General features: G+C 43.9%; 1 protein-coding gene and 1 long non-coding RNA gene across 6 annotated transcripts in view; both read right to left on the bottom strand.

Moving 5' to 3' along the window:
* LOC144109931 (uncharacterized) overlaps positions 1 to 27567 on the bottom strand; it is a 147483-nt gene that overhangs the window by 32198 nt on the left and 87718 nt on the right. The gene's annotated exons all lie outside the window — the stretch shown is intronic.
* LOC144109913 (uncharacterized) lies at positions 14188 to 27160 on the bottom strand. 5 transcript variants are annotated; one of them, XR_013309651.1, is made up of 4 exons: positions 25861 to 27160; positions 25514 to 25623; positions 17626 to 17847; positions 14188 to 14651 (listed from the first exon to the last, which is right to left on the bottom strand). It is a non-coding gene; the product is annotated as an uncharacterized LOC144109913 (long non-coding RNA). The 5 variants fall into 5 exon arrangements; XR_013309646.1 differs by having other exon boundaries at positions 14188 to 17120; positions 17675 to 17847; XR_013309649.1 differs by having other exon boundaries at positions 17675 to 17847; positions 25861 to 27159.

The raw sequence follows: 27567 nt of genomic DNA, 5'->3' as shown, positions 1-27567 counted from the left end.
CTTCTGCTTCTCCTCCTTATGTTTATACAAGTTCAGAATATTCAGCGAGATACTTCCTTGTTTGTCTGCTTTTAATGCTAATTATAATGTCCCGCAATAGTGGCTATTTCACGAATTAGAAAAAAAACGATTTTCGGTCGCCTCGCACTGTTTTACGGTTTTAGCAAGACAAAAAAAGATCACAATGTATGCGGCCGGTAAAAACACCGTTGTTTCTCATGTTTTGCTTCCAAGAGCAGGATGTTCAAGCAAAATCCGCGGAAGACTTATAGCTCAGGGATTTCTTCGGCTCCCGTATGCTCGCTTCACCGCATAGCAAGTCGACGTGCGTCACCGCACCGAGCCATGCGGCGAAGTAGACACAGGGGAACTGCTCCAGTTAGCGTATTTCCGTTTCCTAGCCGCTGCAGACAAGCCCAATGTTGCCCACGCCCGTTCCCGACAAGCGCAATGTTGCCAAAACAGAGGCTTCAGCCAAGTTCAGTGTTGCCCACGCCCGTTCCCGACAAGTGCAATGTTGCCAAAACAGACGCTGCAGCCAAGTGCAGTGTTGCCCACGCCCGTTCCCGACAAATGCAAGCGTCTGCCAGGCCCAAGTTGTATTGTAGTAACGTTAGCCTGGCCTGCATTACGCGTGAGTGTCACGGGCAGTGTGTAAAATTCCTGGCCTTTCACAATAAGCAAGCCAACATTCCTGCCTGCACTTTTGTTTCATTGTCGGTGATTTTTCTGCGTAACCGTCGCTTTGTTCAGTCTTTTCTCTTAGCGCGGCTGCTGTAATGTCCCTGCCGGAGTGTTTTTTGTATGATGTAGGTTTTCAGCGCATATTTTCGTGGTTTACTGCAAATATTGTCACGACAGTCCATACTCATTTTGCCCATTCTTCGCCTTGGGTTGTGGCACATTTTTTTTTTCAAATTGCTGAATCGTCAAACGTTCATATCTATCTCACACCTCTCATGAAAGCTGTGCGCGGCTACGGGTGACGTTGTCGCATGATTGATTAGATGAAACTTAAATAAAGGAGCTGAAGTGACAATTGTGTCAGGTAACCTAGAACAGTGCATTGGGCTGTAAGATCATTTCCCTAATTTAGACACTGTTGCAAACAGTTTCACGGTGGCATATACTTGCTGTCTTATCTTAACATTGTGCACAGGAAGGGAAAAATCCCACTAAGCACAACCTCCCCTAAATTAACTGTTCAGAGTGCAAACAGTAGTCATTATTAATATTGCATCCACTGCTTTGTGTCTAATCTGAGCTCGATGTGGCATCCACATATCTTCTGCAGTCTGTGATCTGGTAGGTCCTAAACATAAGTGATATTGCTTCTGAAAGTGCAAGCTTCTCTCACTTAGAGACCTGCTTTCCATGCTTCGTTTATGTGCTTGCTCCTTTTCTCCAATGCATAATGACTCTTTTGATGTTGTGTAGTGAGCACCCCTTTGATGGCTTGGAGCTTATCTAGTGTCCTCAGAATAATAAAAAGAAAGGTGGCTACTTCTCTGAACATCAATATATTTTTTAAGAGTTACTTGCACCACACCATAGCATCCAAGGAGTTAAAAATGTTGAAAAAGAAAACAGTCTACTCATTGAAATCATTGAAGAAAGCACCATTGGATAATAAAAGAACAGTACTTGACACTAAGCTGTTCTACTCTAGGATAGGTAAAAAGCAGAAGAATGGAAAACACCACCCTTTAAGGAAAGCTCTTTTACCTTGAAATGCTTCAATATGTAATTAAGTTGTTGGTTGAGTATATTTCTCACAGTTTACAGCAGGTTTAGCAAGTAAATATTGTAGAAAGATTTTCATCAAAGATTTTTCCCGTGGTCGTTCCACTGCTGTTTCTATTTGAGTTTGCAATATTTGCTCTGTCATTCTGAGTTACTATTTTTAAGTTCCCGGTGGAAATCAAGCAGCACTGTTGTGAATTTTTTCAATTTACTTATAAGTGGCCATGTATGCAAGCCCCAAGAAACACATCCATGCTCAAGTATAGGACAGACTTGACTATCAGCTGTATTCTGAAATCACTTTGCAAATGACCGAATCTCTACTGTAATTAACCCGGAGCTGATGGCTGCCTCATTCCAAATGTAATTCACATGCTTAATACAAGGCCTGAGATAAAAAGCACTCCTAAACATAAATTTCTTGCTTGTTCTTAAAGTAATATGATTAACTCTGTACCTATCAAAGTGATTACAGCACTTTCTTGTAAAGGTGATGTGAACAGTTTGCAAAGCTTTTAGCAGAGTAGGTGAATCATACACAATTTGTGAATTACACTGGAGGAATATCATCAGGGCCAAATACCTTGGCCTAATTAACATCTTGGAATAATATACCAATCCCGTTAACTCAAAATCTGACCTCCAGCATGCGGTCTAGCTTAGCAGGCGGTGTGAATCTAACAGTATGTAAGCAAGACGGCATGCAGATGACGAATAACCACTGCAAAGTTTTGTTTGACATAAATTATTGTTTATTCAAAAACTAGCAAGGTGATGGTTCGGGCTAGTGGGTATGCATATGGGTATTAGCGCTTGTGTTTGTCCCCTGTTTTGTTGCTGCGCTATGGATCATAATCAAAAACTAGTGCAGGCATGAGGTAAATAAATTAGTAGACGAGGAGGCCCCGAGTAGAAATTGTCAGGGGGACCTCCTGTTATTAATTGTATATATGACGCATATTAAACATATGGCAGATAGCAACTACATATCGGAAAACAGGTGCAGCAGGAATTAACAATCACAACTCACTCTGCATGTGGTATAGAGTAAATGGCAGAGTTGAGTGGGCTCGGCAGCACGCCAGCGATGGCCCGTGCTAACGTTCTACGCTTCTTGGTGCAGTTCCTCGGACTCTCGAGCTCGCAGCTGCTGGAGTGTTCGAGCCCCCGGGTCCCGTACCTAGCAACCGTCGTCAACTCCAGTCCAGACGCAACACTCCTGCTTTCCGGACTTCACACGGTTGAGCCTTTCTCGGCTACGAATGGCCAGCCCATCGACAACGCATCCCGGTCCGCGCAATTTCTACACGGCCACGGACCATATCTTCAAGCATCATGGCTTTCCCTGAGCCGCCTGAACGCCGGAACCGCCCCTGTACATCCTGCGCATGCGTGGACTTGTCCTAAAAAGGCAGCTCGGAGCGGCGCGCCCTTCAGTGGGCTCGGCAGCACGCCAGCGATGGCCCGTGCTAACGTTCTACGCTTCTTGGTGCAGTTCCTCGGACTCTCGAGCTCGCAGCTGCTGGAGTGTTCGAGCCCCCGGGTCCCGTACCTAGCAACCGTCGTCAACTCCAGTCCAGACGCAACACTCCTGCTTTCCGGACTTCACACGGTTGAGGCTTTCTCGGCTACGAATGGCCAGCCCATCGACAACGCATCCCGGTCCGCGCAATTTCTACACGGCCACGGACCATATCTTCAAGCATCATGGCTTTCCCTGAGCCGCCTGAACGCCGGAACCGCCCCTGTACATCCTGCGCATGCGTGGACTTGTGCTAAAAAGGCAGCTCGGAGCGGCGCGCCCTTCAGTGGGCTCGGCAGCACGCCAGCGATGGCCCGTGCTAACGTTCTACGCTTCTTGGTGCAGTTCCTCGGACTCTCGAGCTCGCAGCTGCTGGAGTGTTCGAGCCCCCGGGTCCCGTACCTAGCATCCGTCGTCAGCTCCAGTCCAGACGCAACACTCCTGCTTTCCGGACTTCACACGGTTGAGCCTTTCTCGGCTACGAATGGCCAGCCCATCGACAACGCATCCCGGTCCGCGCAATTTCTACACGGCCACGGACCATATCTTCAAGCATCATGGCTTTCCCTGAGCCGCCTGAACGCCGGAACCGCCCCTGTACATCCTGCGCATGCGTGGACTTGTGCTAAAAGGCAGCTCGGAGCGGCGCGCCCTTCAGTGGGCTCGGCAGCACGCCAGCGATGGCCCGTGCTAACGTTCTACGCTTCTTGGAGCAGGTAATGAAACCTTATTGCCTTTACGCTAAGCCCAGTAGCTACCGTGCACTCTTGGTGCTGCCGAGCCCACGGCGTTTCCGGTCCATCATGTATGACTGCGCATATGTTGTTAAAACTTCTTATGGTAGCTGGTGATATAGAATCTAACCCCGGCCCTAACAAAGAGAAATTCTTGATGCTTTGAAGGAAATTCAAACTGGGCAGACAGCAATGCTAGCGCAGCTAAAGTCGATTGAAATGAAACTAGTTGATCATGATAAAACGTTTTGCGAGATTAAGGCGCGACTAGATAAAATTGAGACAGCATGTGTTGGTATTGATGACATGCAGACTGAATTGAAAGAACTGCATGGAATCAGCACTCAGAACACGGTGCAGATAAATGCTCTGTCTTCCCGGGTAAATGATGCAGAAAATCGGTCCAGACGAAACAACCTTGTTTTCTACAGCCTTGAAGATAAAGATAAAGAAACATGGTCAGATTCTGAAAATATCATCATTGCACACATTAATCAGTATTTAGACATCCAGTTAGAGCCACGCGACATTGAGCGTGCACATCGCCTTCGGGCTTTCCAAACTGGTAGGTGCAGACCTATAATTGTGAGATTTGCTCACTTTAAAGACAAAGAGCAAGTCCTGTCTTCCGCTCGGAAATTCAAAGACACAGGATATGCGGTTGCTCAAGATCTTTCTCCCAGCACGCGCCTTGCCCAGAAACACCTCATCGAATTTGGAAAGGCTCGAAAACTGAAATACAAGTTGCGAAATGAAAAGCTTGTCACAAGTGAAAAAACGTACCATTTCGACCATGTTTCTAACCATGTCGTTGAGGACAGCTTGTAGCCACCATTAAAACCAAATTGTGAACCCCGTTCGCCGAATCGTCACCCTTTATCATTTCTGCTTGCTAACATTCGAAGTGTTGTTCCCAAGCGCGATTCATTGTGCAGTTTAATAGGTTCATCTTCATGCGATATCTTACTACTAACTGAAACATGGCTTAACGCATCAGTTCACGATTCTGAGATTCTTCTATTTCTCCCAGATTTTGAGATATTCCGGAAGGATAGACACGATAATTCGCGCGGTGGGGGTGTATTGCTCGCCACTAAACGGGATCTGCATTGTTCATTTGTTAACCTCCCTTCACAACTGGAAATGATTTGGCTTCGATGCACTACTACACATCCGCCCATCCTCATTGGTATTTGTTACCGCCCTCCTAATGCTGACAGTTCTTTCACCCCCTTATTTCATGATGCCTTAAATGTGTTAACTAAAACATATCCACTTAGCCCTATCCTTCTCTTCGGTGATTTTAATTTTCCCACAATAGATTGGTCTAATCCCGCCGCTACATTATCGAAAAGCAGCCCGGCTAGCGATTTCTTAAACACGTGTATGACTTTTGGCTTAACTCAACTCGTCACTGATCTCACACGCGTTACTGACCACTCGTCCAACGTTCTAGATCTCGTATTAACAACGCATCCTGATAATTTTACTCCTATCACCTTGTTGCGCGGTCTCAGCGATCATTTGACGATACATACTTCTTTATTGCAACGTACTAAGGAAACAAAAAAATAAAAAAACACTTACGCTTTATGATAAAGGAGACTATGCCAGCATGAACCGTGAATTATCAGATTACTTCGACACCTTCGCTGCTAACTTTCCACTACATTCTCTCGAGTCAAACTGGTTACTTTTCAAAACAGAGATGCATCGGCTTATAAGCCTTTACATTCCAACCATTACTATATCAGAAAGAATAACATCACCATGGTTTAATGTATTACTCAAACGACTCAATAACAAGAAAAAACGCCTGTTCCGGTCGGCCAAGCTGTCTAACTCTTCTTCCACATGGCAGAAGTATCATGCTGTCGCAAAAGAATACGACAAGTTAACCGCTCAGACTAAACGGAAGTTTTTTCTACTAATTTACCATCTATGCTGCAGACTAACCCAAAACGATTTTGAAAAACCATTAGCCCTAATCAATGTAATGAGATTTCACTTAACAGTAGCTCTGGATCTCCTATTCCCGACTTGAGGTTGCAGATGTTCTTAACACAGTATTCAGTTCGGTCTTTACTAATGAACCCCTTGACAATCTTCCAGATCCACCATATTTTACGCACTTGCTCATGCAAAATATCACATTTCATCCCGTCGGCATAGTCAAGGTAATTGAGTCACTGAAGAACTCGTCATATACTGGAGTGGACGGTATCAACGCCAAAGTGCTAAAAAATACTAAACATACGTGTAGCCTGTTCTTATCGCTCATATTCCAGGAATCCCTGAACACCGGTTCGATTCCACGTGACTGGCAGGTGGGCAAGGTCATCCCAGTCTTCAAGAAAGGAAGCCGATCATCGCCGAGTAACTACCGCCCGATTTCCATAACAAGCGTTTCTTGTAAAATAATGGAGCATGTTTTATACTCTCATATTGCTACCTTCCTATCGTCCGTTCATTTTTTTCACTCAAGCCAGCATGGTTTTCGCAAGAATCATTCCTGTGACACCCAACTGGCACTCTTCCTGCACGACTTACATTTAAACCTTGATCGTAATATCCCGACTGATGCAGTGTTTTTAGACTTCGAAAAAGCGTTCGATAAGGTTCCCCATGGTCGTCTCTTACTAAAGTTATCGCGCCTTAATATTCATCCATGTGTTCTGAACTGGATTCGAGGGTTTTTATCTAACCGTCAGCAGTTCGTATATGCCAATTCACACTCTTCATCCTTAACACCTGTGCTCTCAGGGGTACCTCAAGGAACGGTACTCGGGCCCCTCCTTTTCTTGATATATATTAATGACCTACCGTGTAACATTTCTTCTCATATCCGACTCTTTGCCGATGACTGTGTCGTTTACCGAAGCATTACTAACTCCACCGCCCATCTCGCATTACAAACTGACCTTATTCGCATACAGGACTGGTGTAAAACATGGCTCATGTCATTAAATATTTCTAAAACCGTGTTAATGTCCATTCACCGTCGTCGTAATTACGTAGCGCCTAATTATAATATTAATAACCTGCAGATTGGAACATCCGAATCATTCAAATATCTTGGTGTGCATATCTCGCGTGACCTAACTTGGGCCTGTCATATTAATCACATAATAAATTCTGCTAATTGTGCTCTAGGTTATTTACGCCGTAACCTTTCACTCGCTCCTCCCCCTATTAAACAGCTTGCTTTTCAAACCTTTTTGCGTCCCAAGCTTGAGTATGCTAACGCTATTTTTGATCCGCACCACGTTAATCTTACTAACGCCTTCGAATTGGTTCAGAACCGCGCAACAAGATTCATTCTATCAAATTATTCCTACCACTCAAGCATCTCAGCACTAAAAGCTCGAATCAACTTGCCACCCCTAGCCTCGCGCCGTAAGATAGCACGTCTTAACCTTTTTCATAAATTTTTCCATTCTTTGCCTCTTGATAACCCCTACATAAAAAGAGCCCACCGCATCGCCCGGTTCAGCCACAGTAACGCAGTGTATCCCCTACAAGCCCATACTGTGACATTTCAGCAGTCATTTTTTCAGCGTACTGCACGAGACTGGAATGACCTGCCCACTGAAGTTGCCATTATCATCAACCCACTAGAATTCAAGCGGAGCGTCGCCAACCTTTCATCTTAACATTTTTTACCATTGTTTGCCAGATACCGTCCACTCCCTCATGTAATGTCTCAACCGAGACCTTTGAGGAAATAAATTAATAAATAAATAAATCTGTCTTGGCCTGCATTGAAACAAGCGGCCTGATTGCTTTCCAAAATACTGCCGGAATATCTGCAGATAACTTTTTAGCACTCTTAGAGTTTTATTTGTCTTCGACAAGCGTTTCTTTTCAAAGTGAAATGTATGTGCAAAACAGAGGAATATGCATTGGTTCGTGCGTCGCTCCCATACTGTGCAACATCTTTCTTGCGGGCATTGACAGAACCTTATCGGTGGCATTTGACGCAAGCAAAGTTCTCAAGACCTTTAGGTACGTTGACGATTTTTTAATTATATTGACTAAGCAATCACCCTTGACTTATTTGCAAACTGTGCAGGATATCCTTTTAGATTTTAAACAACATGGCAAGGGTTTGGATTTTACTTATGAACTCACGGAAGAAAAAAAGTTACAGTTTTCAGATATTGACATCACCATTACTGACGAAGGCGTTTGCTGGATGTATCGACCTCGTGCCCGCAAAGAATTGTTGCCCTACGATTCGACGCACTCTAAGACTGCGAAACGTGCCATTGCCATCATGTGCCTTGAAACATCTCTCAAAAAATCGTGCTGTCATAAAGTACAGGAAAGCTTTGATATACAGATACAAAAGCTTAGACAGGCAGGCTCTGCTTCCCTGGTGATTAGTTCTGTCACGGAAGCATTACTCAAAAAAGTCAAAAAAGAAAGAGAAAGAAAGAGCGAAGATGGTGAAGTATCTGAAACGAAAATCAAACCGGTGGTGATTTCATACTCCCACAAAGTGGCTCATAATCTTAAGCGTGTTGCTGCAAAATACAAAGTACCAGTGGTCTTCTCTGCACCCAGAAAACTTGCATCGCTGTGTCGAAAGATTGGAAATGATGATGCCAAATCAACAGAATGTGAAATTAAGCATGTAAACCCGTTTCTGAAATGCGCTGTGGGGGTGGTTTATAGCATCCCGCTGACCTGTGGAAAGGTGTACATCGGCCAGACAGGCCGATGTATTAATGCACGTTTAACAGAGCACAAACGGTCACTAAGAGTTGGTACCGGGTCACATTTGCCGCATCACTGCAAGGACTGCGGCAAAGAAGAGAAGAAGAATTGTCAACCAAAGCTCCAGGAAACTCAAATCCTTTGCAGAAGTAAAGATAAGACTGCCCGAGAACTGCTAGAAGCCGACCGGATTAAAAAAGGCGGGAGTTCCTGCATCAGCGCCCCATCGCTAGTCATACATAAGAATGAGAGTATATTTTTAGATAAGTTTAGAAAGATTTGAGTCACTTTTGTTCCCTACAATGCAGTATCCATACCATCGCCAGTATCTTTTACCCTTTGCTTGTGTTTTTTTCCCATCACCCCTACCTCTTGGCTATAAATAAGCCGTGCGTGTATCCAATAAACAGTTGCAAGTAGCGCCTGTGTCGTGTCCGTCTTTGCCTATGTGCCGTGTCTTTTGTGCGCTTCATCCACTCAAGCTATGAACCAACTTGCCCAAGAACGTGTTCTACTATGATTCAGACAACCAAACACACTCGTAATCGCACTGACGGGGCACTTCCTAGTGCATACGCCCGCTGCCTAGGGCACATTTTCAAGCTTAAATAGCCAGCCTTACACGTCTGCACCTGTTCGTGAACAAGGCTCCCCTGTGGGAACTGAAAGGTCATTTAGGAGTTCATTTTATTTTGCTCGGTGTTCTGCCTTTTCCACGCCCAGCCCCGACAAGACAGGTTTCCGTCCACCCCTTCACTTCATGCAGCAAGCATATAGTTTCTAGAAAGCCCAACAGGGAACCTAAACTCAAAACGTCAGCATGTGTTAGTTCATGCTCTAGATCATCCTGCTAGGATTGCAGCCACGGCAAAAAAAAATGTGAAGTTGCTTCCATGCATGTTGCACAAAGCGTTATCTAACATTGTATCTAATCCTAAGTTTCAGTGTACTCCAAAAATGCAGAAAGTTGACCCTGAGAAACTGCCAGAAAGCACATGTTAGGTCCAACAGGATTGCAGCATAAGAATCCAGTTATCTAAAAGCTTCCTGCTACATTTTATTCTATTGCAAGGAAAGTAACTTCAAACACTCTGTGGACTGCAGCTACTAGCCTGCTAAATATACCTATTAACTAAAACAGGTGCAATCAGTCTCCACAGCCTTGGCAAAATAAGAATAGGAAATTGGAAAGGAATAGGTAATGCAGGCAGCACTGCAGCAAAAACCCTCTTATAACCAAAGAGCAGACATGAAGGTTCATCGTGAGAGGCACTGAATGGAACTGTAAAGTGAGAGTGCGATTGATTTGTGTCCTAAGTCTGTATACACAATGCTGTATCAAAAATATCGTTACAATAGGGTCCATATATTCTTAAAGACTGAATAGAAAATTCCTCTTGACAGTGTCAGCGTGGAGCCTCTTGTTTTGTTTTGAGTTCCAGATTGCTAACGATTTTAGGGCAAGGATAATATTGGGGAATGGAAGATGCTCTTGGAATGCACATTCACAATGTAGTCCAAAGTGTTTAAGGGAAACACTAGAGACGAAGTGAATTTCAATTAGGCTGTAATTACTCATGAGTTTCGACTTGATCGCAGTTATACGGTTGCAGAGCAAAGCTAGACAGCTTTCTCAGAAGCTTTGCAGCTGAAGGAAAATTCGTCTTAGTCTGGGGATAAAACCAGGGACCACTGCTTGCAGTCACTCTACATTTAGGCTAACCAGGATGCCTCGCAGATGTCATGGTGAGGTCGAATTGATCAACAACCTGAAGCACGAACGGTGCTAGTCTCGCTCTGAGCTGTTGATGAATTAGCTCTCTTTAGCTAAATGGTTTGGAGCTTCTGACACCATGAGACACTACGCAGGAAATAGTTCGGATAGCCCTTGGCCTTTTGCTTCTGACAGCCTATGCAAAAGTTCTCGAGGCAGCATGGTCACATTGCATTAAGTGTATGTCTCTTCAGTCTTCTTTACGTGCTTGAAATTAATCCGGAGCCCTCCACTAAGGCGACCCTTGCAGCTGGCGGGTTGTTTTTGGATGTTAAACCCTACAATTTACAAATTTTCCACGTGCAGTACGCTGGTGCAGTAGATGGGGCAGAGAGAAAGTCAAGAAGAGTGGCAATCCAGTGACCTTTACGCTGCTCAGAAGTCATGTCGCAGGTGTTGAGTGAAGGCGCAGCGGATTCGAGGGCAGAGAGGCTGGCAAGCTTGGCCAGTAGCGGGGAGCGGGACAAGGCATCAGCATCATGGTGCTTGCGGCCCGACTGATATACGACACGTATGTTATATTCTTGTAGATGGAGAGCCTATCGAGCCATGGCAGGAGACCGAAAGGATCTTAAGGCGGAGAAAGCCAACATAGGGCATGGTGGTTGGTGACCACGTCAAAAGGACGGCCATTATGATAAAGTGTAAACTTGCCAAGGGCCCAGACAATGGCCAAGTAGGCCACCTTAGCCAAGCACTCTTTAGTATACTTCATACACTATCTGGCAACTGACTAGCGAGGTGTAGCTGCAATAAACGTTTTTCCAAATACTCTCGTCCCGCAAACTTTTGTGCACGGTAGTACATATGTGAATAGTGGCCTGTCACGTCCGCGAAATATGCGGTGCGGCACTGCTGTATTCTTGTAAACGCGGCTTATCTCAGCCTGCAATCTTTACCCGTCCAATTGTGAAACGAGATATGACGCCTCGAGAAAAGGGGTTGAGACTGCACAATTATAATAGCTTCGCCATATCTTCCATGTACCTCCATGAATGCCAGCACCTCTGTTCAGCCGCTGCTGTGGTTATTGTGCTCGGCTCCTGACCCGAAAGACGCGGGTTCGATCCTGCGGCGGCTGTCGCATTCCGATGGAGGCGTTAATGCTAGAGGCCCGTGTACTATCTGATGGCAGTGCACGCTATGGAACCGAAACCAATCTCGTTTCGGTTACGAGAGAGCATTTGATTCGAGAAAGAGTATCTAGACCTACGGCGTATATATGTAGCTTGTAAATTTCTGCTTGAAATACTTCTCATGCCTGGGAGATCTGCCGCTGCCGTGACGCAGGCGCTGTCGCTACTCGGACAGGAAAAAATGGTGCCGGTTTTAGGAGTAACATTTTTACGCTTCGAAATTGAGACTCAAGTTGGTGCAGCTGTAGGTCAACGCGCTTCGATGACAAAAAAAAATGGTGAAGTTGCCTTCCGAATGCATTCTTTGCAGAGTTTCGGTTTTGATTTTACGGTTGGCAGTTTTGTCTAAAATATGTACTTTCGTTATTTTTGCTGTCAGCTTTCATTGTTTTTATGGTGCTATTGTGGTGTCATTTTTAATAATTCTGAGCCATGTTTCCAGCGCATTTCTTATCAGTTAGAGAAAAAGTTCATTTCGTAGATAGCGTTGTAGCGCCATCTGTCTGGGACGGCATGCCCATCGACATCAGCATCATCCTGCGTGCCGCGGGTCGTTTGTATCTGTGGCTGGATTGGTGCTGTTCTTGCGTTTGTTGTAACACTGAGTGCATTTTTAAGCGCAAGCAAAAGAAGTTATGCTGCAGTGTTCAAGTATGACACGTTGGAGCCAGTTCAGGTGAGCTTTCCGTGCTGCGCGGCTACCTACACGGCCTTCGTTAGTACTGTACTAATTTTTCGGAAAACAGTAGTTGAGGTACCTTATGGTCACTTTTCTTTTCTGAGGCTTTTACTGCTGCGTAATCCTATCGGACAGAGTCAATGTATGTACCACCAGCAGCAAAAGTTATTGGGGTGCGTGTTCTCGGGGCAGAAAAGTTATTGTGGGGCTTCCTCGCGACCTAGTGCTTTAAAAATGCTACCAGCGTGTGGCGAATGCAAATCCCCTCGTTCAGACACTTCGAGCGATTGGCTACTGTGCCGGAGTTCCCGGGTTCGAACCCGACTGCGGCGGCCGCGTTATCGATGGAGGCCAAACGCAAATGCACCCGTGTGCTGTGCGATGTGAGTGCACGTTAAACATCCCTAGGCGGTCGAAATTATTCCGGAGCCATACACTACGGCACCTCTTTTTTCCTTTCTTCTCTCAGTCCGTCCTTTACCCTTCCCTTACGGCACGGTTCAGTTGTCCGCCAAGATGCGAGACAGATACTGCGCCATTTCTTTTCCCCAAAAACCAATCTTCCCCGTACACTCCCACCTCGTAAATTTTGCCTGCCGATACTACCTCCTTGTGACGCCATTCGAAATTGATCACTTCAGGCCTGACCTGTTCAATTAAGCGAGTTCACAGTTAATTTTCTTAGAAATACTGAGCGCAGTACGCGAGCTGCTCAGCCACTGTGACCCTGTATAGTAAACGGGTGCCACAAGGGGGGGGGGGGGGAATGGTAGGGTTCTAACGTAGTTAAACCGAGTGTATGTGTGAAAGCACGTGTTTAGCCTGGTTGTCTCATGGTTTTGCTTTGCTAGGTCGTCGGCAGTTCTGGCGACGAGATTAGGCCTATAGTAGTTTTAGTTGATGGAAGACGACGACATGCAATGCACAGCGCGAGCGTGTGTTGCAGTTTAACGCGAGCTGGGGTCGTCTGCGGCAGCAGCATAGTGCTCTCGTGCACAGGCCAGCGAAATTGATCTGCTCGCGCCGCCGCGGGTTCGAATCCCAGTCGCGGTAATATTTTATTGTTTGCCAAGGTCATCCTCAAGGTCAAGCTTTACACTAACTCTGTGAGCCAGTTAGACCTCGTGAAGTAGTACTTTCACACTAAAATATTAGCCCTCCTGAGCAAAAATGACAGTGACGTTTACAATTGCTGTACAGTTGAGGTCTTCATAACCGTATAAAGACACTCCATAAGCACGTTTCTGACCAGTCCAGCTCGGTTCAGCACCTCAAATGAGTGTGAACGCGGCTACTAGTTCAGTTTGACATAACTAGTGGTAACAGAGGTCATCAACATGCTTTAGCAAAGCATCTGTATTTGATAGCCTCTTCTCTCTCTTTCTCTTTTTTTACTGTAAGTGTTTTTCACCACCATTGCCTGCTCATAATGACAAATGCTACAGCTGGTTAACATGTCTTGTATTTGGCAACAGCATGGCAAGACAGCCTAATACATTTGTAGCGAAGTCTGCCAAACAAGTTGTGGTACTATGTATTGCTGAACTTGGCATCACCGTATGAGGATATTGTGAAATAACATTGAGTGGCAATAAACTCTTGGTGCGTTTTTCACAGATCTATCTGCTGTAGGCCAAAGTTTGGGCAGATGAGTGCAAAACAGATTTGTTGAAAATACTTTCCATGAAAACAGTTACTTACGGTACTGAGTACTGTGTAACAAGAAAGTATCTGCTGAGACTATGTTCAACTGTAAAAAATGTCTGAACAGTGAAAAGTAAATCATTTCATAGTGCTGTGGCGCAGGGGTTATCTCTAACCCGGGCTCCATTGGGTAACGTGTCCGAGCCTTCAGGTTGAAGAAATGTGGAACTTCAAACTTGGGAAAACAAAAAACAAACGGGTTTACTGGCACTTTTCATGAAACTTGATTACATAATTTAAAAGGAAACAGAAAGAGCAAACAGTCAAGAATTAAAAGTTCATAGCGTCGAGCAACTGGATGAGCCTTGTCGTCAGGGCCCAGAGCGATCGTTCGTACTCGGGACACTTGTTAAATGCACCGAGGCTCCGCCGCTTTAGCCACACGATTCACAGATCGGAAGAGTCGTCGCACATAGCACGCTGAGCCCTGTGGGAATGGGCGAGGAGGATACGGAGGTCCGCTGCTACTTCGTCCTCTGGAATGCGCTTCTGCCCGCTTCCTTTCGTCATCTTGTCCATCGTCAGTCGCGTCTCACGGTCCGACACAAGGGTAGCGTGCGTGGGAGATTCCACGGGTAGTTTCCCCGAGACATCTTTTTTTCTTTTTCGTAAGGTCAACGAGGGGTCAAACAACGTGCCCCTAGCAGGGTTGTAACAATAGTTAACAGCAAATTGAGAATAAGAAAAGGAGCATTACAAAAAAACCTGTGTTTACTTATAAGAACAGATAACACAGTGTCCCCCAAAATATCTGGGAGGAATGTATGCAAAATGACGTAGCAAACATATACTGTAGAAGCTTGGGCAAGTTGGTGTGACATGGTTTTTCAGCAGCGCAGGGGACAAAGGACGTGACGAGTGCACAGACACGGCGATGAACTTACAACTGGTTTATTGAGGCGATTTCCACTACTTAAATACAGTGGCAACCAATCTCAAATGAAAAGACAGATACACAAAACATTGACGAAAATGACAATTCCTGAGCACAGGTCTACAGAGGCACAAGACCAGCTGCGCACGTTTTTCTATTCTCATCAAGGAAACATAGTTCTTTATCAGACAGAGCTATTGAGGCAACGCTTACGCATTCATCTTTGAATTAATGGATTTCATGAGCTTCAATGATTTCACGAGTGATTTTTGTTCTATTATCTGTGTCGAGTGCTGTCAAACGAGCTGCAGATAATCTAGTCTGCAGAAAATGTTGCTTATTTCGCACGAAACGCGACCACAGATATGAAAAAGCCAATTCAGCAGCGAGAACAGGTAATCGATGTGTTGTGGGTGTAAAAAATGAGATCCATGCATGGGGACAGAATGCCGAAAAAAACTCCAGACCATAATCAGCTCGGCATTCTTTCCAGCTTTCCTCAGCAGCGCCTCACGGAAAGTCAACTTCACGTGACCGCATGTTCCCTTTAACTGTGTACCATACTGTACAGAAAACTAACATCCACATCAGTGTGACGCTGCATGTGACCGAAGGTGTGGTTTGACTGCCAATTTATGAGGACTGGAAGGAATACATCACTCGTCTGACATCCACACTGTGCAGAAAGTTGTGTGGACTCTGTTGTGCAGGTCCTTAACTTATGTTTCGAACAGAAAACTCGCAGTTCCTTGGTGCGAAGTACATTGTAAGAAATAGCTTGTTTGATGAGAAGGGGCCTGGCCTTGCAGCATCAGTAACCGTAATTTTTATTTTTGGTTAAGTACACAGACAATGAATACAGGGGAAAGGATGATGCACTGCTGCTGCTGCTTGCCATTTACTGTTCGCACTCTTGCACAGACTTGTGCTGTAAAGAGTGCTAGCACTGTGATTGAATAAGAATCATCATCATGACGGCAGGTTACTGCAGTAAAATGTCGGCCGGAGTAAATGTGCAGTTTTCTCTTTTCAGACTATGAATTATTTCTGTTCAGACAATTTCTCGGGTTATCAGATATGCTTCTTCCCATTACAATATGTCAAAGATATGTTGGCATCTGCATACTCTGCAATGAAAGCTGAGGAAACCACCATTCTCTGACTTTTACAATCATTTAAATGTACCCCAGTCTGCCGTTAAAGAAACCACACCTAAGACAGCGGGATCCAATGTACAATGAATCCTGTGCACTGAAAAAATCTGATGTAATGTTTGTCTTTTTTCGCATTCTATTCGTGCAAGAAATGGTCGGCCTAGGCATCTGGCACAACGATTGCAGCTCGTTTGGCACAGAAAACAACCACTTTGACATTGAATCGCTGTCCGATTTTCTCTTGGCTATATATATGGCAGTTTGGTTGCTCTGAAGAGCAATGAGGAGACAGTGCCTTTGTTAAAGGACTGCTTCCATACAATTCATTCCACCGTAAACTTGTCAAGACAGCTATCGTGAAGACATCTCTTCAATGTCATGTTCACACGATGTTGGCATCAGGTCCTCAAAGAATGCACACTTAGCAGAAGCACAGTACCTTAACTACGTTTTGGCCAATGTTGCTGAAGGGTTATGGGGGCTTAACATCCCAAAGCGACTCAGGCTATGAGGGACGCCGTAGTGAAGGGCTCCGGAAATTTCGACCGCCTAGGGTTCTTTAACGTGCACTGACATCGCACAGTACACGGGCCTCTAGAATTTCGCCGCCACGGCCGGGATTGAACCCGCTACTTCCGGGTCAGCAACCGAGCGCCATAACCACAGAGCCACCGTGGCGGGTGTTGCTGAAGGCTTCATGGTATAGTCCCCAGGGCATTTCAGCTGTTGCATAGGTTGAAAATCTGGCAGCAAACTAATGTCAGTGTTTTTTTTCTGCACAGCACTAGTTGCATTACTTTGTAGGATGAGGGCAACCATTTCTGGGAAAAAAGTGTAAAGAAATATGTAAGGAAAAAATTCCACTGCACAATATTCAGTGTATTAGACCCTGCTGTCATCGGGCAGGTGTTCAGAAGGGCACACTGGGGTACATATTTTTTCCGCTCCTCACGCCACAGTTTCACCTGAGGCTGCAGGATGTGAAAATAAATAAATTTTCAAATGACCACCTCCATAAGCATTTCAACATTGCAAAGAAAAGAATGGAAGCTTCGTCATCCTTTGCTGCACCAACCTGCGCCTGCAAAGAGAACAAAGCCACTCAAAAAATAATGAAAACAAAGCTGTTCACTTGCAGTGTGGTGATCACTCGGAAAAAGAAGCACACAAGAAAAACAGTTGCGGTGAAAATTGAGCCGTATTTGGTCTTGAGATATGACTGCGGTTAAGCGCAGAGAAACTGAGCTTAACAGCAGTTCAAAGCTCTAAATTTACAAGTATAAGCAGCAAGAACAATTTAATTTAGTCCAACCAATGAGGAATGAAACCGAAATTAAACTTTGGGAGTTAGACAGGTCCAACACTTAACCTCAGCTTTGACGCACAGACCCTAGCATTGATACTGCCAGATTCGGCAATGGCTTAACTCAGCAGTGCAGTGTCTGTCATTGTGCAGACATCCTGCACAAGAATTGGAATTTCGTTAGGGAACATGCAAATGGTGCTAACATGAACACAGAACCATATGCAAACAGATGGGTGAACCAGGGAACCTATAACTCCAGTACAAGCAAACGCACACAAACCTGGAAAGATTCTGCATAGCCAACAAAGCCCACATATACATTGGCTCACCATCGTTGTCACAGAGCAGCCAAGAAATCGCATTCCTCACAGGGAGGTCACAGGCAAATGAATGTGCGCATCAATGACATCCTCCTCGTGAGTCTTCACGAATGCCTGCAGCTGATGCAGTAGACCAGGAAGTGATGAACAACTGGTGAACAAGCAAGTAGTCTACAGGGCCACTGTGGATAGATACAACAGCAAAAACAGAATCGGACAGAGAATCGGGCACCAAGTGCGAATAATGCCATCATGTCTCTCACGGCCTGTGAGGCACTTCGCACCGCAGTACAACTTTTGCGACCGGGAAAATGTTCAAGTTTCTAAGATTATAATTTGCAATTCACTGCTTGTTGTTATGCAGAAAAGCATACTGTAATCCCAGTGTATATATCTGAATAAATGCCTACTTTTTATTTTTATTCCCAATTTGTTATGGACAGTTTTGACGGGGGACAAAAGTACCATATTAACGAGGCATGCCTCTATAACCATGCAGTATTCGAAAAACACCACCTGATTTCGCATGATATGCATGGCCTTCCTAAGGAATGTCCCTCATCTCTGCTATGACAAAAAAAATACAGAAATGGTAGGGCAGTAAGTTGAGCACACAGAAAAGGTATTATGCAAAACTTTCTGAAGTAAACAGCAGCCAGCCAAACAAGCTTCAGTGTTCATTTTGAGAGTCCTTTCAATGTTCCTGTTATGAGGAAGCCCACTAACTTTGCATGCATCTTCTAATGTGGCTGTATCAAAAGACGAACAGCATGATGAACACTGCCACTATAGTGGGAGCGATGCACAGGGAGACTCTTTGGATACAAATGATGGCTGGGGGTCACCTTTATCTCGGCCATGGAAGAACAGATGTGGTAACTTGCAGACAGTGGCTACATACAGAGTGCTACAAAGTGGCGTTTCTGGAGTGCACCCATGGCAATAAACAGCCTCACAGTAAAGTATTCCTGCATCATGGTCGGCTGCTGAAGTGTCAAGCAAGAGTGATATCTGAATATTTCCAACGAGTCTGCTGGCACTTAGTGATTGCCAAATGGCCATTACTTCAAACAACATTTCTGGTCATGTGCCACTTTGTGTCAAAAAGAGGTGGCACCTTGCCCATTTTCAAAGTTCACTCACACTTGGCAAGGAAATGCGAGAACCAGTCAGAAAGGCAATGCAGCAAGCAATACGGCACTTGATGTAAACAATAGGATTTCAAGTCAGCATGATATGTCCGGCAGTCTGTCCCACATCTCCATTTAAGAAGGGACGCAACTTTCAACAAAATTTAGTTTATTTCTAGCTGTATTTACATGACATTTTTTGAGCAATTTAAAAATAATTTTATGACTGCTCTCATCAAATGTCACTGTTTTATTTGCAGAACATTATTTTCCTAAATATATTTTTCTTAAAACCTGCAAAGCTAAGAAAATATATGGCAGAAGGCTAGTTCAACATTCATTGTTCTTGCAGGGTGAAGTCATTCTTGTAATTCTTTTTGTTTTGCAAAGCTCAAATTTTTGTTTTGAATTTTTGAGATTCAGTGTTTGTTGACATATTAAAGTGAGAAGACAATTTCATACAAGAAGTTTAAAATTCATAAATTTGAAAAAACGGTTGTCTAGACCTGCGCTGCGGTCCTAGGAGTGCAACGAAACAAGTGGCCCAGAAAACATAAAACTGTTGGGGACAAGTATGCTCCGTAAGGCATATATCTAGGCAGAAAACCTTAACAGAGAAAATTGCCCGTTTCTTGAATGTGTCGTCACTATTCACATCCGCCGAGGTTCATGAAACAATTTTTTTTAAAGTACTTCCCAGTCGATTTCAAGAATTAAATTTGGGGACAGCAGAGTCATTCCATGCGAAAGGAGATGCACCAAATTCTTGGTATTTTAGATTCCGCTGAGAAAATTCATGGAAGACCAGTCCCAACAGAAGTGTAGAGACCTTCTTTTAAAGAAAAAAAAATTTTCTCCATATATCATGCTCCAAAGTGTAAGACATCACCTTCATCTGGGCATTTTGCAAGAATTATTGTTCAGGAACCGGTCCTTGTCGGCAAAGTTTATCTCTGCACGTAGTCTGGTATTGAGATGCCCTGTCATGCCTCAAAAAATAAACTGTGGATGATGCCATTTTGATTTAAGATGGAAGTGCTTAACAGGAGAAAAATTTAAAGATTTCCGCATTTTTTAAACTAAACTTGGAGTCTAAATTTAAGCAAACTTTTTTGGAGTTTTGCCTGAAACCTTGATCTAGCACTGTTTGAATTAAACTTGAACCTTGCGTTGTTCTGTAATTTAATAAAAAGTACATAGATTTCTGCAGAAATGGCCACATTGAGGACCAGAAAATGCTATGTGGGTAACAGTGCTAGACAAAAAAATTAGCCAAATAGTCAACCCATTTAGTTTCACATATTAAAAAAACTAGAAAAATATTTTTTGTTGGCGAGAAATAAATTTTTATAAAGGAGTTCCAGCGATGTGGTGCCAGCACCTGTTATGGTCCGTCAGGTAAAATGCTGCTTTGATTTCCGGCCTTGATAAACTCTAGCAATTGCCATTAGCATTGACATATTGTGAGAAGATGGCGCAATGGAGCCATTTCAGTGTTTTCATTTATTCTTAAAGAATATGTTTGGGCGGAATACTCATGGTATACAGGGTGTGCCATGTTATTCCTTATAGATATGACTTAAACGCAGGATTTAAAAAGCCAATCTGAAAGTGTTATATGGATAAGCATTTATTATTTACATTGCACTTGACTGAGGCATGAGCCTCACTGATTATTCAACTTCCAAAGCTGTGGTGTACAGCAAATGCAATGTTTAATAAACCATTTGTATTGAATTAAATCGGACACCTTGTATATGCACAAAATATCAAGGGGAGACTGCATACTACAGCAAAAAAAAGGGTTATAACATCATGTGGCCTGAACTGGGAAAAGCTGGGGATAACAGTTAATGGAAAATACCTAAATAATCTGTGATTTGCTGATGACATTGCCTTGCTGAGTCACTCACGAGATGGATTGCAAAGCATGATCAATAATTTAGACAGGCAGAGCAAAACGGTGGGTCTAAAAATTAACATGCAGAAAATCAAAGTAATGTTCAATAGCCTAGCAAGGGAACAGCAGTTCACAATTGGAAGCGAGATGCTGGAAGTGGTAAGGGAATATGTCTACTTAGGGCAGGCAGAGACTGTTGATCCGGATCATGAGAGGGATATAACTAGGATAAGAAGGGTGGAGCGTATATGGCAGGTTCTCTCGGATCATGAATAGCAGTTTACCAATATCCCTCAACAGAAAAGTGTACAACAGCTGTATCTTGCTGGTACTCGCCTATGGGGCAGAAACGTAGAGGCTAACGAAAAGGGTTCAGCTTAAGTTAAAGACAATACAGCGAGCTATGGAAAGAAAAATGTTAGGTGTAACGTTATGAGACCAGAAGCGGGCAGAGTGGGTGAGGGAACAAACACGGGTTAATGACATCCTAGTCAAAATTAAGAGGAAGAAATGGGCTTGGGCAGGGCGTGTAATGCGAAGGCAAGGCAACTGCTGGTCCTTAGGGGTAACGGAGTGGATTTCAAGAGAAGGCAAGCGTAGCAGGGGACGGCAGAAAGTTAAGTCGGCGGATGAGATTAGGAAGTTTACGGGGATACGGTGGCTGCAGCTGGCAAAGGACAGGGTTAATGGGAGAGACATGGGAGAGGTTTTTGCCCTGCAGTGGGCGCAGTCATGCTGATGATGATAATGATGAAGGTAGATGGCGTGCTCATATATTTTTGATGATAATGATGAAGGTAGATGGCGTGCTCATATATTTTTGTCGGCATTCTTGGCGATATGAAAGCCTCGGTTGCCTTCCTTTCAGCTTTACCTCTTGCCTTTGCAAAGAACACTGTGTTTTCAAGGGCAGGGCAGCAGCCATGTTTCTTGCATATACTACAGTGCATTGCCAAATGGGCATACTCCCACACGGTAGGCGAATCTCGGCCTGTATTCCAATTTGTGTCCCTTCAAGCTGGCTATCCTACTCTGCTCAGTTGCCAAAGTGTTACTGAAAAAGGTTAACAAAAGAAAAGTGTAATAACAGTGCAAAAAACGATGTTGCCAAACAGAAAACTAAACCTGTGATAATTACTTATATTCATAAGATGGCACACAATCTGAAACATGTTGAGGTAAAGTTTAAAGTTCGTGTAGTTTTTCCACCCCCAAGAAGCTGTTCTCCTTGTGTGGAAAAATGGATTCAAACAAACCGAAAAAAGCAGAATGCCAGAAAAAGCATGTGACGCCATTTGTGAAATGTGTAGCGGGCGTAGTTTATCAGATCCCGCTGACATGTGGGAAATCTTACATTGACCAAACGGGCTGATGTATTAATGATAGCCTTGCTGACCATAATCACGCATTAAAGAATGGCACGGGTTCTTTCTTACCACATTACTGTAAAGCCTGCAGGGAAAAAGAAGAAAAAATGCCAGGCGAAGCTGAAGGAAACAAAAATCCTAAGCAGGGGCAAAGATATTACAGCCTGTGAACTTATAGAGGCTTTCCACATCAACAAAGGCGGAAGAGATTATGTAAGGACACCCTCGCTTACTGACAGAAAAGAAAGTGTCTTTTTAGATATGTGCGGAGACACATTTTTTTCTATAGCCATTTGTTACCTTTTTGTTTCTACTTGTGCGCATGTGTAGGTCCCTCTCTGCTCTTGCCTTTTTGTCTATATATTCACTTGCTTCAATAGGTCAATAAACAGTTGCACTTGTTTCTTCTATCTTCTCCCAGCGTTGTCTGTTTTGCACGTCTGTTTTCAAAACCATGCACCAACTTAGCCCCACAGACAGTATTACCAAAGGGGATGTTTTTGAATGAGCCGCAAGTTGGAATAAAGGGTCTTGTTGATGGCCGTGAGGTGCATTGTGTTTGCTTACACATTTTTTTGTTAACTCTTTCAGCTCTTAATCTTTTGCGCAACCTTGGGTACACCTTGGCAAGCTTACGAGAGGAGGTATAAAATTTGTGGCCGTTAGTTGATGGAACGAAAGACAAAGGTTGTACCAAAAGAGTCTATTCATTCAAACATCTCTCAACATATTTGCCATTGATGTCAGTGTTTCTTGTTGTGACAGATTTATTTTTCCTAATATGCTTTGAAATTATTCCTTTGTAGCTTTTGCAATTCACTGTTCCGAGTGGCAGTGGTCTCATTTCTGGAAATAAACAGTGGTCCTAGATGAATCTTCATTCACAAAATGCTGTTGGAATTCAACAAATCAATAGGTGGGCCCGAACTCATAGTGAAAATGGTACAGTATCCTTGTTTATTTTTGTTCTTTCAAGAATGTCGCCATTGTCTTTGCACTATCTCCCCATTTTTCTCATATTTATAGTCAGTATGTGTATTTGGAAAAGCGCCATGAAGCAGTTATGCCTCTAAAACGACATAGGAATGCCACTCTAAGCTTGACAAGACAGAACATTCATGCAGCAAAATGTATTGCCAAAGTCCACAAAAATTTGGAGCTCCTCGAATAAATGGCACCAAAAACATAGGCTTACTCGTTACCTGCCTGCAGCTTTCTTGACGTGAGAAACATAATGCAGGTAAGGCATGGAACACACTCGCTTCCTCTCTTCATTGCTCTTCAAATGCTGTGTGTGTGTGTGTGTGTGTGTGTGTGTGTGTGTGTGTGTGTGTGTGTGTGTGTGTGTGTGTGTGTGTGTGTGTGTGTGTGTGTGTGTGTGTGTGTGTGTGTGTGTGTGTGTGTGTGTGTGTGTGTGTGTGTGTGTGTGTGTGTGTGTGTGTGTGTGTGTGTGTGTGTGTGTGTGTGTGTGTGTGTGTGTGTGTGTGTGTGTGTGTGTGTGTGTGTGTGTGTGTGTGTGTGTGTGTGTGTGTGTGTGTGTGTGTGTGTGTGTGTGTGTGTGTGTAGTTCTCATTTCTCCTCCTTCCTTTCTTGCTTTTTCACTGTTTTTTTTTACAGGACTATACCCACCAAATCTTTGCTTGCGTGTTTTCTTGTTTGAAACGATGCGTTAGAAATTAGTATATATGGATCACCCCACACATCAGAGTCGCTAAATAATTTACAATCGAATTTCCTCTTGATGCTGTTTTGATTCCAGCGGCTAGGAGATGGTTGTGATATCAAAGGTCGGTGTACGCCACATGCGGCATAAAAAAAACTGCAATATAACTGCTCCTTCTTTGTTTCCATTAGCTGCAATGCTAAAACCAGCCTGTCTCAAGAGCGAGAATGACTACAAATGAAGAAGCAGTGACCTGTACGACCTTTGATGTTATAGCCATTGTTCGGCTGCCTAAACCGAAACAGCATGAGAAAATAAATTGAATTTTAAATCACATAGCAGGCCTAGCTAAATACCATGTGGTGATCCGTGTATTCTAATATCTTATGCTTCACTACAGAGAAGACAAGATGTAACTAAAATTAGGTGTCATTTTCGAAAGTGAGTGACAGTATGACATTTACTGTGTCCTCCCTTTATTCTTGTTTAACCATGTTCACAATACATCAACCTTTTCATGCAGTTCAGATTATAGTAACTGCATGAAGCTTATCTATGTAATAAAGTACACTACTTGTGCAATGTATGAAAGGACTCTGACTGGCACATACAAAATGTGCAAACTTTCTTCTTCTGTCAGGAGCATGTTTTCAATTCATAGCGGTTGGAGAAAGCTTAGCTAGCAGCACAAGCGGCCATCTCAGCAAGAATGAAACAATTAATGACCTCACTGACACCATGCCTGGCCTCATCTTTTTTTAAATGCATATAATTTCATACATGTAGAACTGCAAGGGAAATTAGCACAGCTCAAAACGGGACTAAGCCTTTGCAAGTTTGTTCAGCGTTACACTATGTGTGTGACCCTTTCAAATGCCGAGAACTGGAAGCGATTTCCTCACTAAATTCCCTTCAGATATAGTTTCATGCACCTACATTTCGAGCAATCTATATCGAGTCAACATACACTGAAGCTGGGTGCAACACTAATGAGGTGTATATTTCAGTGTTTGCCGTTCAGAAACTTTGTACGCCACAGCTCTCTGGAATATGAAATTGCGCATATGAAAGATCTGGTTTTTAGATGGACCAGCTTATTATTAGTCAATATACAACCTCACTTACACAGCTTTAGACTCAATATCTAAAAGCAATCTTTGTACAACGTACAAGTTTTATTGCTCTCTCAGTGCATAGCAATCGTGAACCTCATGTTAACTAAATAATTTAAGGAGAAAGTGCACTTTTGAGAGTAATTTTAAAGTGCTCTGAAAAATTTCAGCCCCCAAATGAATGCTGGATAACTACACACAATATAAGCTTCAGTTATGACTGGGCACAAATCAAACAAAACTTAAAAGAACATTGAGGATAAATTAAAGTTGACCTGCTACTCGGCAGACTATGATATTCTAATGTCAAAGGAACTGCTGTCACCGAAAACTGAGCTTTAATAAGACGGAAAACACCAAAAGGTGAACTACAGGTGTTGTCATCACCAGCTGATTTTGCAAGTAAACTGCATGCGTGCGTAGGCACCAATTTTTGGGCATATCCAAAAAAGCCAGAAAATACCAGGAGGTTTTAAAACATTTGCATGATTGAACAAGATGAAAATAGCCAAGTTGTGGCAAATTTCTAATAAAAAAAGCATTACCTAGAATATTTACCTGTACCATTCATGGCTTTTAAAGCCAGAAAATACCAGGAGGTTCTAAAACATTTGCATGATTGAACAAGATGAAAATAGCCCAAGTTGTGGCAAATTTCTAATAAAAAAAGCATTACCTAGAATATTTACCTGTACCATTCACGGTACCTTGTTCTTCACAACTTCTTTCTGTTCCGCTCTAAGAAGGAAATCCACAGGGTAAACTGTTCTGTGGTCGTGGAACGCACTAAAAAAAAAAAAAACGGACAGCCTAGTTGTCCCAGATAAATTTCCCAAACGGCACTCTTTTACGCCATGTATCCATGTAGTCTCTTACGCACTAAAAAAAACGGACAGCACAGTTGTCCCAGATAAACTACTCACCTTCATGAAACTTATCCCATACCACCCTTTCGGCAGACATCGTTGCTTCACCGCCTCACCGGCCTCGAGGCAAAGAATGAAAGCGAAAAAAAATACCCACCTTGAATTAAGCTTGTCCAAACGGCACTCGCATAGTCTGATAGTCGCCGCAAGCGGCAGTCATCGTTGCTGTCATCGAAAAGCACGAACACCCAGAGGCGGCTGGGCGCCGCCATTTGCAATTACCGGCGTCGCGTCTATTTTCCACACTTTGCCATGGGAACAGCTGCTCCGTGTGCGCGTTAGCGTAGGCAACCATGGCATGTACAGTACTCACGGATTGAAATAGGACATTCGGAGCGCGTGGCCGTCGCTTCATGGAGTGCCGCCCGTAGACGCTCATGAAACCAAGGTGGTGCATTGTGGTATGGCGCGAGAGGGAGAACATCTACAAAGCAGAATTGTTCCTTCCAGTAGCCAATGAGCCGGCCTGTGGTTTACCACATGCCGCGTGGCACTGCAAGGTTAGCGCTCCGAATGTCCTATTTCAATCCGTGAGTACTGTACATAGTTGTCATGGCAACAGCTGCTCCACGCGCGCGTTGGCGTGAGCAACATTGTGCTTGTCTGCAGCGGTACAGTGCGTCTGCAGCGGCTAGCAAACGGAAATACGCCTCCATTCAGAATGTTTTTTCTTTACTTCGATAACCCTTAGAGAATGAGTCATGCCATGCATTTCTACTTGGGCCGCCAAAGTCTGCATCATCAGAAAAACACGAGAAACAAGAGCGTTTCTCATACATGGATTATTTTTGTCAGAAATATGCCGAAATAGCGGGGCTTGGAGCTCATTTTCTCGAATGGCACGGTGTCCTCTAACCATCGCAAAAAGCCATGGAAAGGGGCGGTATTTTCTTCAAGATTACTGAAATCTGAAAAAAAAAAAAAACAAGGAAACTCGTACGTTGTGCAGCCGCACATTTTGAAAGGTGCTCAAGCAATAAAAAGATGCGCCAAAAATATTTTGGCGCAGTATATATATTCCCCGCGCGCCAGGAGAACACGATTTAGGGCCGTAAATCGGCACGGTAAACGAATCATCCAGCCACCGTAGTAAACGACTGGTAGAACGGCGTAGAGAAGAATAGCGTGGCCGGCACTAGTACAGAAGATCGACCATTAAAATGGCTCCCCCATATGGATGACAGAATATATGGCTTTTCAAACATTCTTTTTCTTTTTGTTACCCGAGAAAACGACCACCGCCATTGCGTGGAAACGGACAGGGGCACTTCTGCTAAAAAGAAAGACACCTCTTGACATGTCTCACAAATAGTCACGTCAAGAAGTACGAAGCTGCCTGCCACTGCTGCTGTGGGGCGTGCTAGTCCGAGTCCAGAGTTCCCGCATGCAAAACTGGGCTACAGTGTAATGAGCAGTATTGTGCGTTTTTATCGTGAAGACTTTCAATCTTCACGACCCCGCCTCAACCGCTAGTTCATTTGCGATGGAACTGCACACAGAGCTTGCGTATTATGGTAACTTTTGTATCGTAGCAAGTTTGACAACTGTACTTACTTAGTTGAGCCGTGCATGATGCGAAAACGTAATCGTCTACGTAACATCGGCGAACCAAAACCCACAGACGAGGTTTTTATCGCTGAATGGCGGCAGTTGCGCCTTCTGTTTTCGGCAGTCGAAAGCGTCACAACAAGGCCGCCGAGGCGAGCGTTGCAAGAAGCGCGGGCCCTTTGAATATGCCGTTCCGGCCTTTTCGTCTGCTTCAACTGAAGCGCTTACAAGATTTTCGGCTATTTGAGTGAAAAAA

The sequence above is a fragment of the Amblyomma americanum genome, chromosome 1 (genome assembly GCF_052857255.1).
Source record: "Amblyomma americanum isolate KBUSLIRL-KWMA chromosome 1, ASM5285725v1, whole genome shotgun sequence".
In the NCBI taxonomy this organism is placed as follows: domain Eukaryota; kingdom Metazoa; phylum Arthropoda; class Arachnida; order Ixodida; family Ixodidae; genus Amblyomma; species Amblyomma americanum.
The sequence above is the reverse complement of the archived record's forward strand: the minus strand, read 5'-3'. Positions and strand labels throughout refer to the sequence as shown.